Source organism: Lethenteron reissneri, unplaced genomic scaffold (assembly GCF_015708825.2).
Source record: "Lethenteron reissneri isolate LAM-NWPU_2019-01 unplaced genomic scaffold, ASM1570882v1 scaffold_78, whole genome shotgun sequence".
Taxonomy (NCBI): Eukaryota; Metazoa; Chordata; class Hyperoartia; order Petromyzontiformes; family Petromyzontidae; genus Lethenteron; species Lethenteron reissneri.
Genome location: NW_026892307.1, coordinates 169,954 through 181,195, shown reverse-complemented (window position 1 = coordinate 181,195; position 11,242 = coordinate 169,954). Strand labels below are relative to the sequence as shown.

At 51.0% G+C, this 11,242-nt stretch overlaps 1 long non-coding RNA gene across 2 annotated transcripts; it reads left to right on the top strand.

The window, feature by feature from the left end:
* Positions 1-514: 514 nt before the first annotated feature.
* Positions 515-6,223, top strand: LOC133340123 (uncharacterized). Of its 2 annotated transcripts, none has more exons than XR_009754841.1 (4): positions 515-763; positions 2,627-2,751; positions 5,446-5,662; positions 6,065-6,223. It is a non-coding gene; the product is annotated as an uncharacterized LOC133340123 (long non-coding RNA). The 2 variants fall into 2 exon arrangements; XR_009754840.1 differs by having other exon boundaries at positions 515-769.
* Positions 6,224-11,242: the final 5,019 nt, after the last annotated feature.

Genomic DNA, 11,242 nt, shown 5'->3' with positions numbered 1-11,242 from the left:
CACACACACAGACTCACACCATTTCTCACTTTCGCCAGATGCTCCCCCCGACTCTCTAACGGACAAACTGCCTGAGGGAGACACGAGGGGGCGGTACCAAGTGACCACGCCCACTATGACGTCGCAGTCCTGAGCCCCTCCCCCCCACCGGAGCCCCTCCCCCCACCGGAGCCCCTCCCCCCCACCGGAGCCCCTCCCCCCACCGGAGCCCCTCCCCCCCACCAGAGCCCCTCCCCCCCACCGGAGCCCCTCCCCCCCACCGGAGCCCCTCCCCCCCATGCCCAACCCCTGGCCCCGCCCCTCCCCCCGCTGCTACTTCCGCTGAGGCCGGGGCGAGTGGAGGCGGCGCTGTGCATTGTGGGTGGCGAGCGGACGGTTTGGATTCCCGCTCGCGGCCACCGCCGGCGGCTCGCTGGCTGGGCCTCCTCTAGGTCGACTCAGCCCGAACAAGGCGAGCACCTTGCACGCTGTGGACGCAGCAGCAGCAGCAGTGGCGGTGGTGGGGGGGGGCAGAGGAGGCGCCTGCTGAGTTCACGGCCCTGCTGCTGCTGATGAGGAGAGGCACTGCCAGATTGTGGCTGATGGGATGAGTTACATTTAGTTGTTTGTGTCTCTGGAGGGGCGGATTTGTTGTCGTGGCAGAAATGGCCTCGACTAGAGGCCGCGATGTGGAGTGTTTGGTCTACTCTTCCACGCTGGGCGTGCCCGCACTTTACCCCGATACACACGCGGGGCGTGAGCTCACTGGGCTTGCAATGCAGAGGTGCAGGTTCGAGTCCATTTCACACTCAGCCACTCGGCCACTCACTCAGCCACTCACCCACCCACTCAGTCACTCACCCACTCACCCAATCAGGAACTCACTCAGCCACTCACCCACTCACCCACTCACTCAGCCACTCACCCACTCAGCCACTCACCCACAGAGGGATAAAGACCCTTTATGCAGTGGTTGTGTAGTATCTGCGTCAATGTTTTTGTTGTTTGGTTATGGTGGTGGTTATGGTAGTGGTTATGGTGGTGGTTGTGGTGGTTGTGGTTATGATCATGGCTTTAGTTTTGGTTTTATAGGTGGTTGTGGTGGTGGAGGTTACAGGTGTGGTGTAGAAGGGTATGTTGGTTGTTATGGTAGTTGTGGCTCTGGTTGTGGTGCTTGTGGTGCTTTAGGTTGTGGTTATAATTGTGGTTGTGTAGGTTGTGGTTATATGTGCGGTTGTGGTGTTTGTGGTTATATTTGTTATAATTGTGTAGGTTGTGGTTGTAGTCGTCATAGTTGTGGTGTAGGTGGTTATGATGGTTGTTATGGTAGTTGTATTATTTTGAACTTCAATCGCACCCTACCCAGCCGACCGTGCTAATTGGAGGTGTGGTTATCGTTGTGGGTATTTTATGGTTGTTTTGGTTTTAGTTGTGGTGGTGATTGTGGTTGGTGCAGGGGCTGGGATGAAGGATGCGTTCCGTGTCCTCTGCCCATGCGGCTCCAACAACGATTGCTCCAGCCAGCACTGCCGCCCCTGTGGTCACATGACCTTGCCTCCCAGCATACCTTGCAGTCGTCATTGATTCTGGGCCATCTTTACCTCCTGCATCTCTATAGGAGCTCTCACTTCCTCCACACTCTCTCCTCCTACCTCTGCTCTCTCTCTCCCCGTGTCTCCATCCCCCCTCTTCTTTCTGGAAGGTTCAGGGGTCTGACTGGCTGCACTCTGACCTTTGACCTTGGCTGTCACCCGAGTGGGATTATCTAACAGCAGTCAACCCAAATTATCAGGATCTGTCCCGTGACCTCCTCCTATACCTAGCCTGGAAAAGCAGTCAACCTGTGGCACCCAGATCTGTCCCGTGACCTCCTGCTGCACCTAGCCTGGCACAGCAGTCAACCCATGGCACCTGGGTCTGTCCCGTGTCCTCCTCCTCCTGCACCTAGTATGGCACAGCAGTCAAGCCATGGCACCTGGTTTGTTGTGATTACATTACCGCCACATAGTGGCGAATGGCGGCCATTGTCGTGAGCTTGTGGGCTTGTGTGTGAGTAATGGTGATTGAGTGTGTGACTATCATGTCGTGTCTGTGTGAGTTGGTTGGTAGGGGTGTGTTTATGAGGGTGAGTGTGTGTGGATGTGTGAGCATCATGGTGAGTATGTGAGTGATGGTATGTGACAGTGTGAGTTTGATGGTGATTGTATCATGGTGAGTGCAAGCAATACTGAGCTTGACTTATTTCCCCCCCTCCCTTTACCCACTCTTCCTCCCTCTCCCTGTCTCCCCTCACTCTCCCCCACCCACTCTACCTCCCTCACCTTCCCTGCCTCTCTATCCCTCTCCTTTCTCCCGTAACTACCTCGCCTGTTATACAGGAGGTCGTGGGTTCGATCCCTACCCTCACACCTGCTATATATTTAGAGTTTGCGTGTATCTCTCCCTCTCTCCCCGTGGTCACGTTCAGAGTGTTTGGTTTCTATAAATGTCGACGTGATGATAGGCCACTTCGTTGACCTATCATTTGTGGCATTTTCCCTTCTGAAGAAGAGCTGTGTAGCTCGATGGGCATTACCTGGAAAAATTGAAATAATTTAGTTTCCTCTTTTCCTCCTCCCTTCCTCCCTCTCCATACCCCTCCCCCCAGCACAACAACAAGAAGCAGGAGGAGGATGGTTTTGTCTCCCAAGCCGAGCACTTCCGGGTCCACCTTCATGATCCTCCCTCTGCCCCGGGGGTGGGGGCAGGGAGATCCCCTCGCACAGGGTTACGGTACCCCACCCACATACACACGGGCTTACGGTGCCCCCACTACACATACGCACAGGGGTACGGTACCCCCCACTCACATGCCAGGCAATGTGTACCCCACAGAGACCCAAAGACTCACACATAGATCCATAGACTCACACAGACCCATTGACTCGCACAGAAACTAATTAACAAAAAAAAAACCCGTCGAAACACGGACAATATACTTACACAAAGACACAGACTCGCACAGACTCATCCACTCGTGCACCCACCCACTCAACGACTCACAGGCTTACGCGCTCACCCAATCCCTCACATACTCACTCAGCCGCTCACTCAGAAATTCACTCAAGAACTCGCTCACCCATTTACCCACCCACTTGCTCACCCACTCGTGCATCCACTCACAGAATCACTCGTAAACTCACCCACTCACACCTCAGAAACTGACTCACAAAATAATTCATCCACTCACTCGTGCACTCACTCGCCCACTTACCCATGCGTGCACAGATTCACCCACTTACTAACTCGGTCACAGACTCTCTCTCTGATAGACTCACTCATAGACTCACTCGCTCACAGACTCAATCACTCACAGACTCACTCAAGCTCTCACCCACTAACTTATTCAGAAACTCACTCAACCACCGACCCACTTACTTAAAAACTACCTCACTTATCCGCACCCATTCACTGACCTACTTACTCATCCACTCGCTCAGCCACTCACTGACCAACTCACTCACTCACAAACTCAGTCGCTCACTCATCCACTCACTCCGAAACTCATTCATCCACCCACCGACTCACTCGCAACCATTAACTCATCCACTCAATAATTTCATTCATTCACTCATCCACTCACTCAACCATTCACTCATTCAACAACCCACTCACTCACCCACCCACTTGGAGACTCTCTCTCACCCACTCACTCACCTACTCGCCCAGTCTATTAGCCACTCATTCAGAAACTCACTTACCTACTCACTCACCCACACAATCGATCAATCACTTACTCACCCACTCACTCATCCACTCTTCTACTCACTTAAGAACCCACTCCCTCAACCACCAAGTCAGAATATCACTCCTCCACTCACTCACCCATTTACTCACCCACTCGCTCACCCACTCATTCAACAACTTTCTCACTCGTGGACTCACTTTCTTATCCACTCACTCATCCATTCACTCACCCACTCGCTCACCCACTCGCTCACCCACTCGCTCACCCACTCGCTCACAGACTGACTCAGAAACTCACTCATCCAAGCATTCACTCACTGACTCACCCATTCATTTAACCATTCACTCACAGACTCACTCGCTCACAGACGCACGAAGAAGCTCACTAACCCACGAACCGATTCAGAAACTCAGTCAACCACCAAATCACCTACTCAAAAACGCCTTTACTCATCCGCACTCACTCACTAACCTATCTACTCATTTACTCAATCAGCCACGCTTACTCACTAACTCGCTCACTCATGCACTCAGAAAATCACTCATTCACTCACTTAGAAACTCCTACAATCACTGACCCACTCGCTCAAAAACTCACTCATCTACTCTCTCGCTCACTTTCTTATTTACTCACCCACTCCCTCACCAATTCACTCGTTTCCCCACTCATTCCTTCAGTCACTCACTCATTGAGCAACTCGGTCAATCATTATCTAATTCAATCACTCACCCATTCACTCGAGAGACTCACTCGCTCACTCATCCTGCACTCACCCACTAACCCACTCAGAAATTCACTCAGCTACTCACTCACCACTCATTCACCCACTCATCCACTCATTGAATAAATCACCTACTCGCCCACTTTCTCACCCACTCAATCAGAAACTCATTCACCTACTCACCCACATACTCACTCACCCACTTACACTCGGGAGTGGGTGGTTTTAGAGTTCAGTGTTCGTCATTGGGACTCCCATAGGGTTCAATGTTGCTCACTGGGTCTCCCATAGGGTTGAGTGTTAATAAATGGGTCTCCCATAGAGTTCAGTGTGACTCACTTGGGCTCCCATCGGGTTCAGTGTTAATCACTGGGTCTCCCATAGGGTTCAGTGTTAATCACTGAGGCTCCCATCGGGTTCAGTGTTAATCACTGGGGCACCCATAGGGTTCAATGTTAATAAATGGGGCTCCCATAGGGTTCAGTGTTAATCACTGGGTCTCCCATAGGGTTCAGTGTTAATCACAGACCCATAGATTCCTAAAACCCTAACCCTATAAACACGTAAGGCTCTATACCCCTAACCCTCAAAACCCCTGTACTCCAAAAACTATAACCCTCTAATCCCCTTCACCATTAACACCCTAACCTTTTAATCCCCTTAACCCTTAAACCCCTCACCCTCTAATCCCCTCACCCTCGAAACTCCTATGCCTCTAAATCCAACCCCCTAACCCTTTGAACCCCTAACTTTCTCCAATCCCATAATAAATGTTGTTTTTGCGGTAAGATCGTGTGAATATAAATGTGTCTTAAAACCCGTCACCACCCGACACAGCCAATTAATAAAGTTTGTCACATGAATAAAGAGTGCCAATTAGTTTCTACTTTAGCACATCGGTGTGTTGGAGACTAACCCAAATAAACCTTTATTATGAATAACCCCTCAACCCCATAACTCCCCCTGCGCCACCCCCCATGTCCCCCCTCACCCCCCTTACCCCCCTCGCCTCCCTCAGCTGCTACTTCCGCTGAGGCCGGGGCGAGTGGAGGTGGCGCTGTGCATTGTGGGTGGCGAGAGGCTTATTTGGATTCCCTCTCACGGCCACCGTCGGTGGCTCGCGAGCTTCTGAAGTGGCGGCTCGCTGGCTGGGCCTCCTCTACGTCGACTCGGCCAGAAGACACATCAGCAGTGGCGGTGGTGGGGGGGAGACGAAGGAGGCACCTGGCCCACAGGTGCCTCCTTTGTCTCACTCCTCTCTCTCCCCGTGTCTCCCTCCTCTCTCTCCCCGTGTCTCCCTCCTCTCTCTCCCCGTGTCTCCCTCCTCTCTCTCCCCGTGTCTCCATCCTCTCTCTCCCCGTGTCTCCATCCTCTCTCTCCCCGTGTCTCCCTCCTCTCTCTCCCCGTGTCTCCCTCCTCTCTCTCCCCGTGTCTCCCTCCTCTCTCTCCCGTGTCTTCCTCCTCTCTCTCTCCCCGTGTCTCCATCCTCTCTCTCCCCGTGTCTCCCTCCTCTCTCTCCCCATGTCTCCCTCCTCTCTCTCTCGTGTCTCCCTCCTCTCTCTCCCCGTGTCTCCCTCCTCTCTCTCCCGTGTCTCCATCCTCTCTCTCCCCATGTCTCCATGTCCCCTTCTCTCTAGGTGGTGCAGGTTCAGGAGTTTACTGGCTGCACTCCGACCTTTGGCCTTGGCTGTCGCCCAAGTGGGATTGTCGCACAGCAGTCAACCCATAGTATCAGGATCTGTCCCGTGACCTCCTCCTATACCTAGCCTGGAAAAGCAGTCAACCTGTGGCACCCAAATCTGTCCCGTGACCTCCTCCTGCACCTCGCCTGGCACAGCAGTCAACCCATGGCACCTGGGTTATTGTGATATCACCATCATGTAGTGGCAAATTACGGCTGTTGTCGTTGTGAGTTTGTAGGTTTGTGTGTGAGTAATGGTGCGTGTGTGACTTTCATGACGTGTGTGAGAGTAGGATGGTCGGGGTGTGTGAGTATCATGGTGAGTGTGTGGGTGTGTGTTAGATGGCTGGCAATGTTGATGGGTGGTGATGATGCAAGCCTTGTGCTCGAGAATAGCACACTGAAACTAATATCACGTAGCTACTTCTGAGTACCCTTCAAGTGCTGTCTGGTCCACATCGTAAAGGGGAGGACTTTCCCACCTGTTCTTTATTTAAGAGCAACGTACATGGAGAACCACATTGCAGCCATCTATGTCCATCTATGTCCTTGTCCCGCCACACACACAGCCGGGACACCGCACACACGAGCCAAGGCACATTTAACCAACCCAGCCAGCACTCGCAAGCAATGCAACGTTACGTTGTGTCCTCATGAGTTGATTTCACAAAGTTTATAGTAACAACAGCAACAAAAATATTGATCCTAATTCTTAACCGGGTGGCCTTAAGACTTGGCACGTGCAGGTTTTGTTCATTGTCTGCACCAGACCCCTGCAGCTGTCTCATTCTGGGTCAGCTGCCCTTTACATGTCCTGGAAACCATGGAAAGGTCATCACATGAGGACCGCCTGGATGAAAACCAGCATGGAAGGGGTCCAGTGTGGGGCCGGCTATGCTAATGGAATAATCCCATGTGTGTGTGTGATGTGAGGTCTCCTGGCAGCAGTCATTCTCCGCTGCAGTGCTGGCATCTGCTGCTCCGTTTCATACCTCAGCTGTGGTCCCAGTGGCACCGTGGGTAGTGTGGTGATAGCAGTCACGGTTGGCACCGATCCACGACCACCACCCCTACTGGGCGGTGGACCTGCCTCCACAAAGTAGCATGTGGCGGAGGAGTGAGGTGAACGCTCTCGCCATGCGAGCGAAGCCCCCTCGCTTGCTCTTCTTTTCGTGCATCTCCACCTGCACCTCCTCCATATTCTCCTCTGTCTCATCCTCCTCCATCCCCTCTTCTTCATCCTCCACCGCCATCTTCTCCTCTACCTCCTTCTCTTCCTGTGCCACCTCTGTCTTCTCCATCTTCTCCTCCACTAGCACCATCTCTTCCTCCTTCATCTTCTCCTCCTCACCCTCCTGCACCACCATCTCCTCCACCCTCTTCTCTTCCTCCACCACCATTGTTTCCCGCTTTGTCCGTCGTCTCCATCTCCTCCACCACGACCATCTGTTCATCCTTTGTTGTCGCCTTTTCCTCCATCTCCGTATTGTCTTTATCCTCTCCCTCCGTGCTCTCCATTGTCACCATCACAATCTTGTCCTCCTTTGCCTTCTCTTCCTCCGTCTCTACTTCATCCTCAATCTCCTTCACCTCTTCCTTAGTCTCCTTCTGCACAACCTCTGACTTCGTTTCAAAGGCCTGGAGGAGTGAGGAGGAGGGCTGCTTTGGCTCAGATCTGTGAAGAGACAAACACGACATCGTTCCACTTTCCTGCTACGGCAGACATCGCCATCTCCCATGGTCCGTGGGTGTAATGCGTGGTGGATTAATTCAAGCTTAATACAAACAGCAATAACGACATGGCCAGTGAGTGTGCTTAGCATTGGCGCTGTCATTCTCATGGGGCAAGGCTATCCTTGAGATTGATTCAGCTGTGTCTCACACAGACTGTTGTAGTTTCACAGTAGTGAGTGGCCTTGCTGTGTCAATTTAGCTGAATCATTTGTAGTGACATTTATCTTTCTATGTGTATTCTAATTGATCCCTTGGACATAATGGCCTACGCATTTAAAATGACATCGGTGGAGATCCTGAACATCCACTGTGACGGAATGGGTGTGTATCTTTGTGGTTAATGCGGCAGCAGTAATATCCAGGGCGGGAAGCAAGATCTGAACTGTAAGTGGTGAGCGATGAGTGCGCGACCCTTTGGCTGCTTCAACCGATCCACGATTTCGATCAACTATCCGACAGTGATTTCAGGTCGACAGAGCCGCCTCCCTTGACGTCGAAGGCATCTCAGAGTGCATTGAGCGCAATGAGCCACTCACATCTCGCATCTCTCATCTCAACGCATTTGAAATTGGACACCCCTCCCAGTGGTCGCTGTCTCTGTGCATTACAAGGCAACTTGGCAGCTGGCCTGGAAACAGGCAATTATTACGGTGGATGGAAGGTTAAATGGTGAAATATGGCCGCATCGTTATCTGGTCTCGCTCAGAAACCAATTATGGAAAGTAAATCTGTCCACAGTATAGCGCAATGTACACGTGGGGTTTTCAGTGTCTGTATATTTTGTGAGTGCGGCAGGGCTGGAGCACCTGTGCCTCAGCAGCAGAAGGGAGCTGGGTTTGATTTCCACGTTGGGCCACGTTATCTGTGTGGAATGTGCTGCCCCCTGTTCTGGGAGGATTCTGCAGCATTCTCCCTGTAACTGAACCCACACAATGCAAATCGCTCAATTTGGATCATGAACAGCAGCAACTTTGTTACCAACTGTGAGCAAACTTGACAGGACCCTCCTGAAAAAAGTCTTGAGGTTTAGTGAGGCTCATCCTGCGTAAACAAGCATGATAATAAATACAAATAAACACACACAGGACACATGCAAGAGTAGTTTACCGTTGCTCAGCGGCTCCAGAGTTTACTTTCTCTTCTTGGAAGCCCTCTTCTCCAAAGCTCTGAGTAATCGGGCCCTGCACAGGAGTGGCGGTGGTGGCGGTGGTTGTGGCGGCGGAGGTGGTGGTGCTGCTGGTGGTAGCGGTCTGGAGCCAGTGTTGCTCGATCTTGGCGAGGCGCTGCTCCTCCACGAGGCGCTTTTCCTCCATGAGGCGCTTTTGCTCCACGAGGCGCTTTTCCCATCAAGTGCTCCTCCTCTTGACGTTTCACCTCAACGAGGCGCTTCTCCTGCATGAGACGTTTCACCTCGACAAGCTTCACCTTGCAAAGGCGCCTCTCTCAAGACGCTGCTTCTTCTCTTGCTTCTCAAAGAGGCGATTCTCTTCCTCCACCCGGTTCTCCTCTGAGGCGCTTCTCCTCCATGAGGTGCTTCACTTCTATGAGGCGCTTCTCCTCATCGACACACTTCACAATGGCAAGGCGCTTCACCTCAGCAAGTTAATTTACCCTGGCGAGATGCTTCTCTTCCAGATGCTTCTTCTTGAGACGCTTCACCTCACGGAGCCGCTTCTCCATGGAGCGCTTCTCCTCCATGAAGCGCTTCTCCATGAGGGGGTTCTTGAGGAGATTGTCTCGAAGGCATTTCTCCTCTGGGATGTGCGTCACCCTGGCAAGGCGCTTTATCTCAATGAGGCAGTCCTCTTCCATGGTGCGTTTATCCTTCACAAGGTGCTTGTTCTCTTGGAGACGCTTCACCCCGCTGAAGTTCTTCACCTCCCCAATGCTGCTCTGTTCACGCGAAGAAAAGCACAGGACCGTTCAGACATGCACACGCAGGACAATTCATACTCCCAGGCACACAAACATGGACAGGCACGTACACAAACAAAAATGCATACTCGCACATCTATGTACGAATGCAAACATGGACCTTTACTCATGCAAACATGCTAGAACACATGAATATACACCACCTAATGTTATAAAAAATACATGTTACATCATATATTCTCACAAGTTCCATAAATGTACTTAAGGCTGTGATAGTCTGCGACGAGTTCATGGCCATTGTTGGCAACAATTATTACGGGCAAAAAAATGTCCACAATGTTCGATTGTAAAGATCTGGAAGCCCATAATCTGGACAAATTTTACTGCAGCATCGATAGTAGGCAACTGGAATGGCAACTTCCAATCAGCTCACAGACGGAATTCATGAGATTGCATGATATCATTCTGTCTTCATTGGCTAAATAAATAGCAACTTGAAGTGCTTGCACGAGTGGGATATGGCAGCACGTGATGGTGGAGAGATGGAGTGATGGTGTCGGGAGATGGTGTTGTGATATGGAGGTGAAATTGTGGAATGTTCTGGAGAGATGGTGTCTTGTGATGGTATAGACGCATTATGAGGCGCTATGATGGTCTATTGAGTTGGTGGTGGTGTGATGAGAAAGTTGACGTGGAGAGATGGTGTGGTGATGTTTTGGTGCAATGGTGTGGTGAAATGGTGTGCTAGTGTGGAGTGAATATGGGGTGTTTGACCCCCATAGATCCCATAGCCACCTTTGGGGAGCGATGCTCGTAGCTTTGGCCTGGGAAAGGGTCCACTTCATCCATAATGTCCCCCCCACGTGGTCGACTGGCGCCACGACTCCCGGTCTATGGAGAACAGAAAATGCATTCAAAGGACGAGTAATGAATTAGAGAACGAAGCACATGAAGATTCACGTAACTAATTCTGAGGTCCCTGTAATTACCTCTGACCACACAACAGGACCTGCTATTGAGAAATATTCATCACATGGCAGTAAAACTTTACGCGTCATATTTTTGTAAGCATGTTGAGATCATCAATTTCATAAACTTGAGACCCCCATTTAAACAAATATGGCTGAAACTCAGATCTGGAATGAGACAAATTATTTTACTTTCAGGAATTTAATAGTTAAAAAATATTCTCAAAATCAAACAAGTAAAGCTCGATTTATCATTCCCCATTGACGTCCTTATCGATTGAAGCTATTCGTCCTGAAGTGAAAGCCATCAAACACAGGAACAACGAAAGTGAAATCCACATACATCCTGAAACCGATCATCTGCAGTAGTTATTATTAAACAATGAGGAAAATGAAGGAATTTTAAAATATATATTGGGCAAAGATGTGATCAGTCTTTTCCAACTTTAGCTCAACAAAACCACGAGAGTAAAATCAGGAATTGAACCACCTCACAACCACTGCACATCACACCACATCAACAAGTAATCCGATAGGACTACGAAGCACCATCTTAA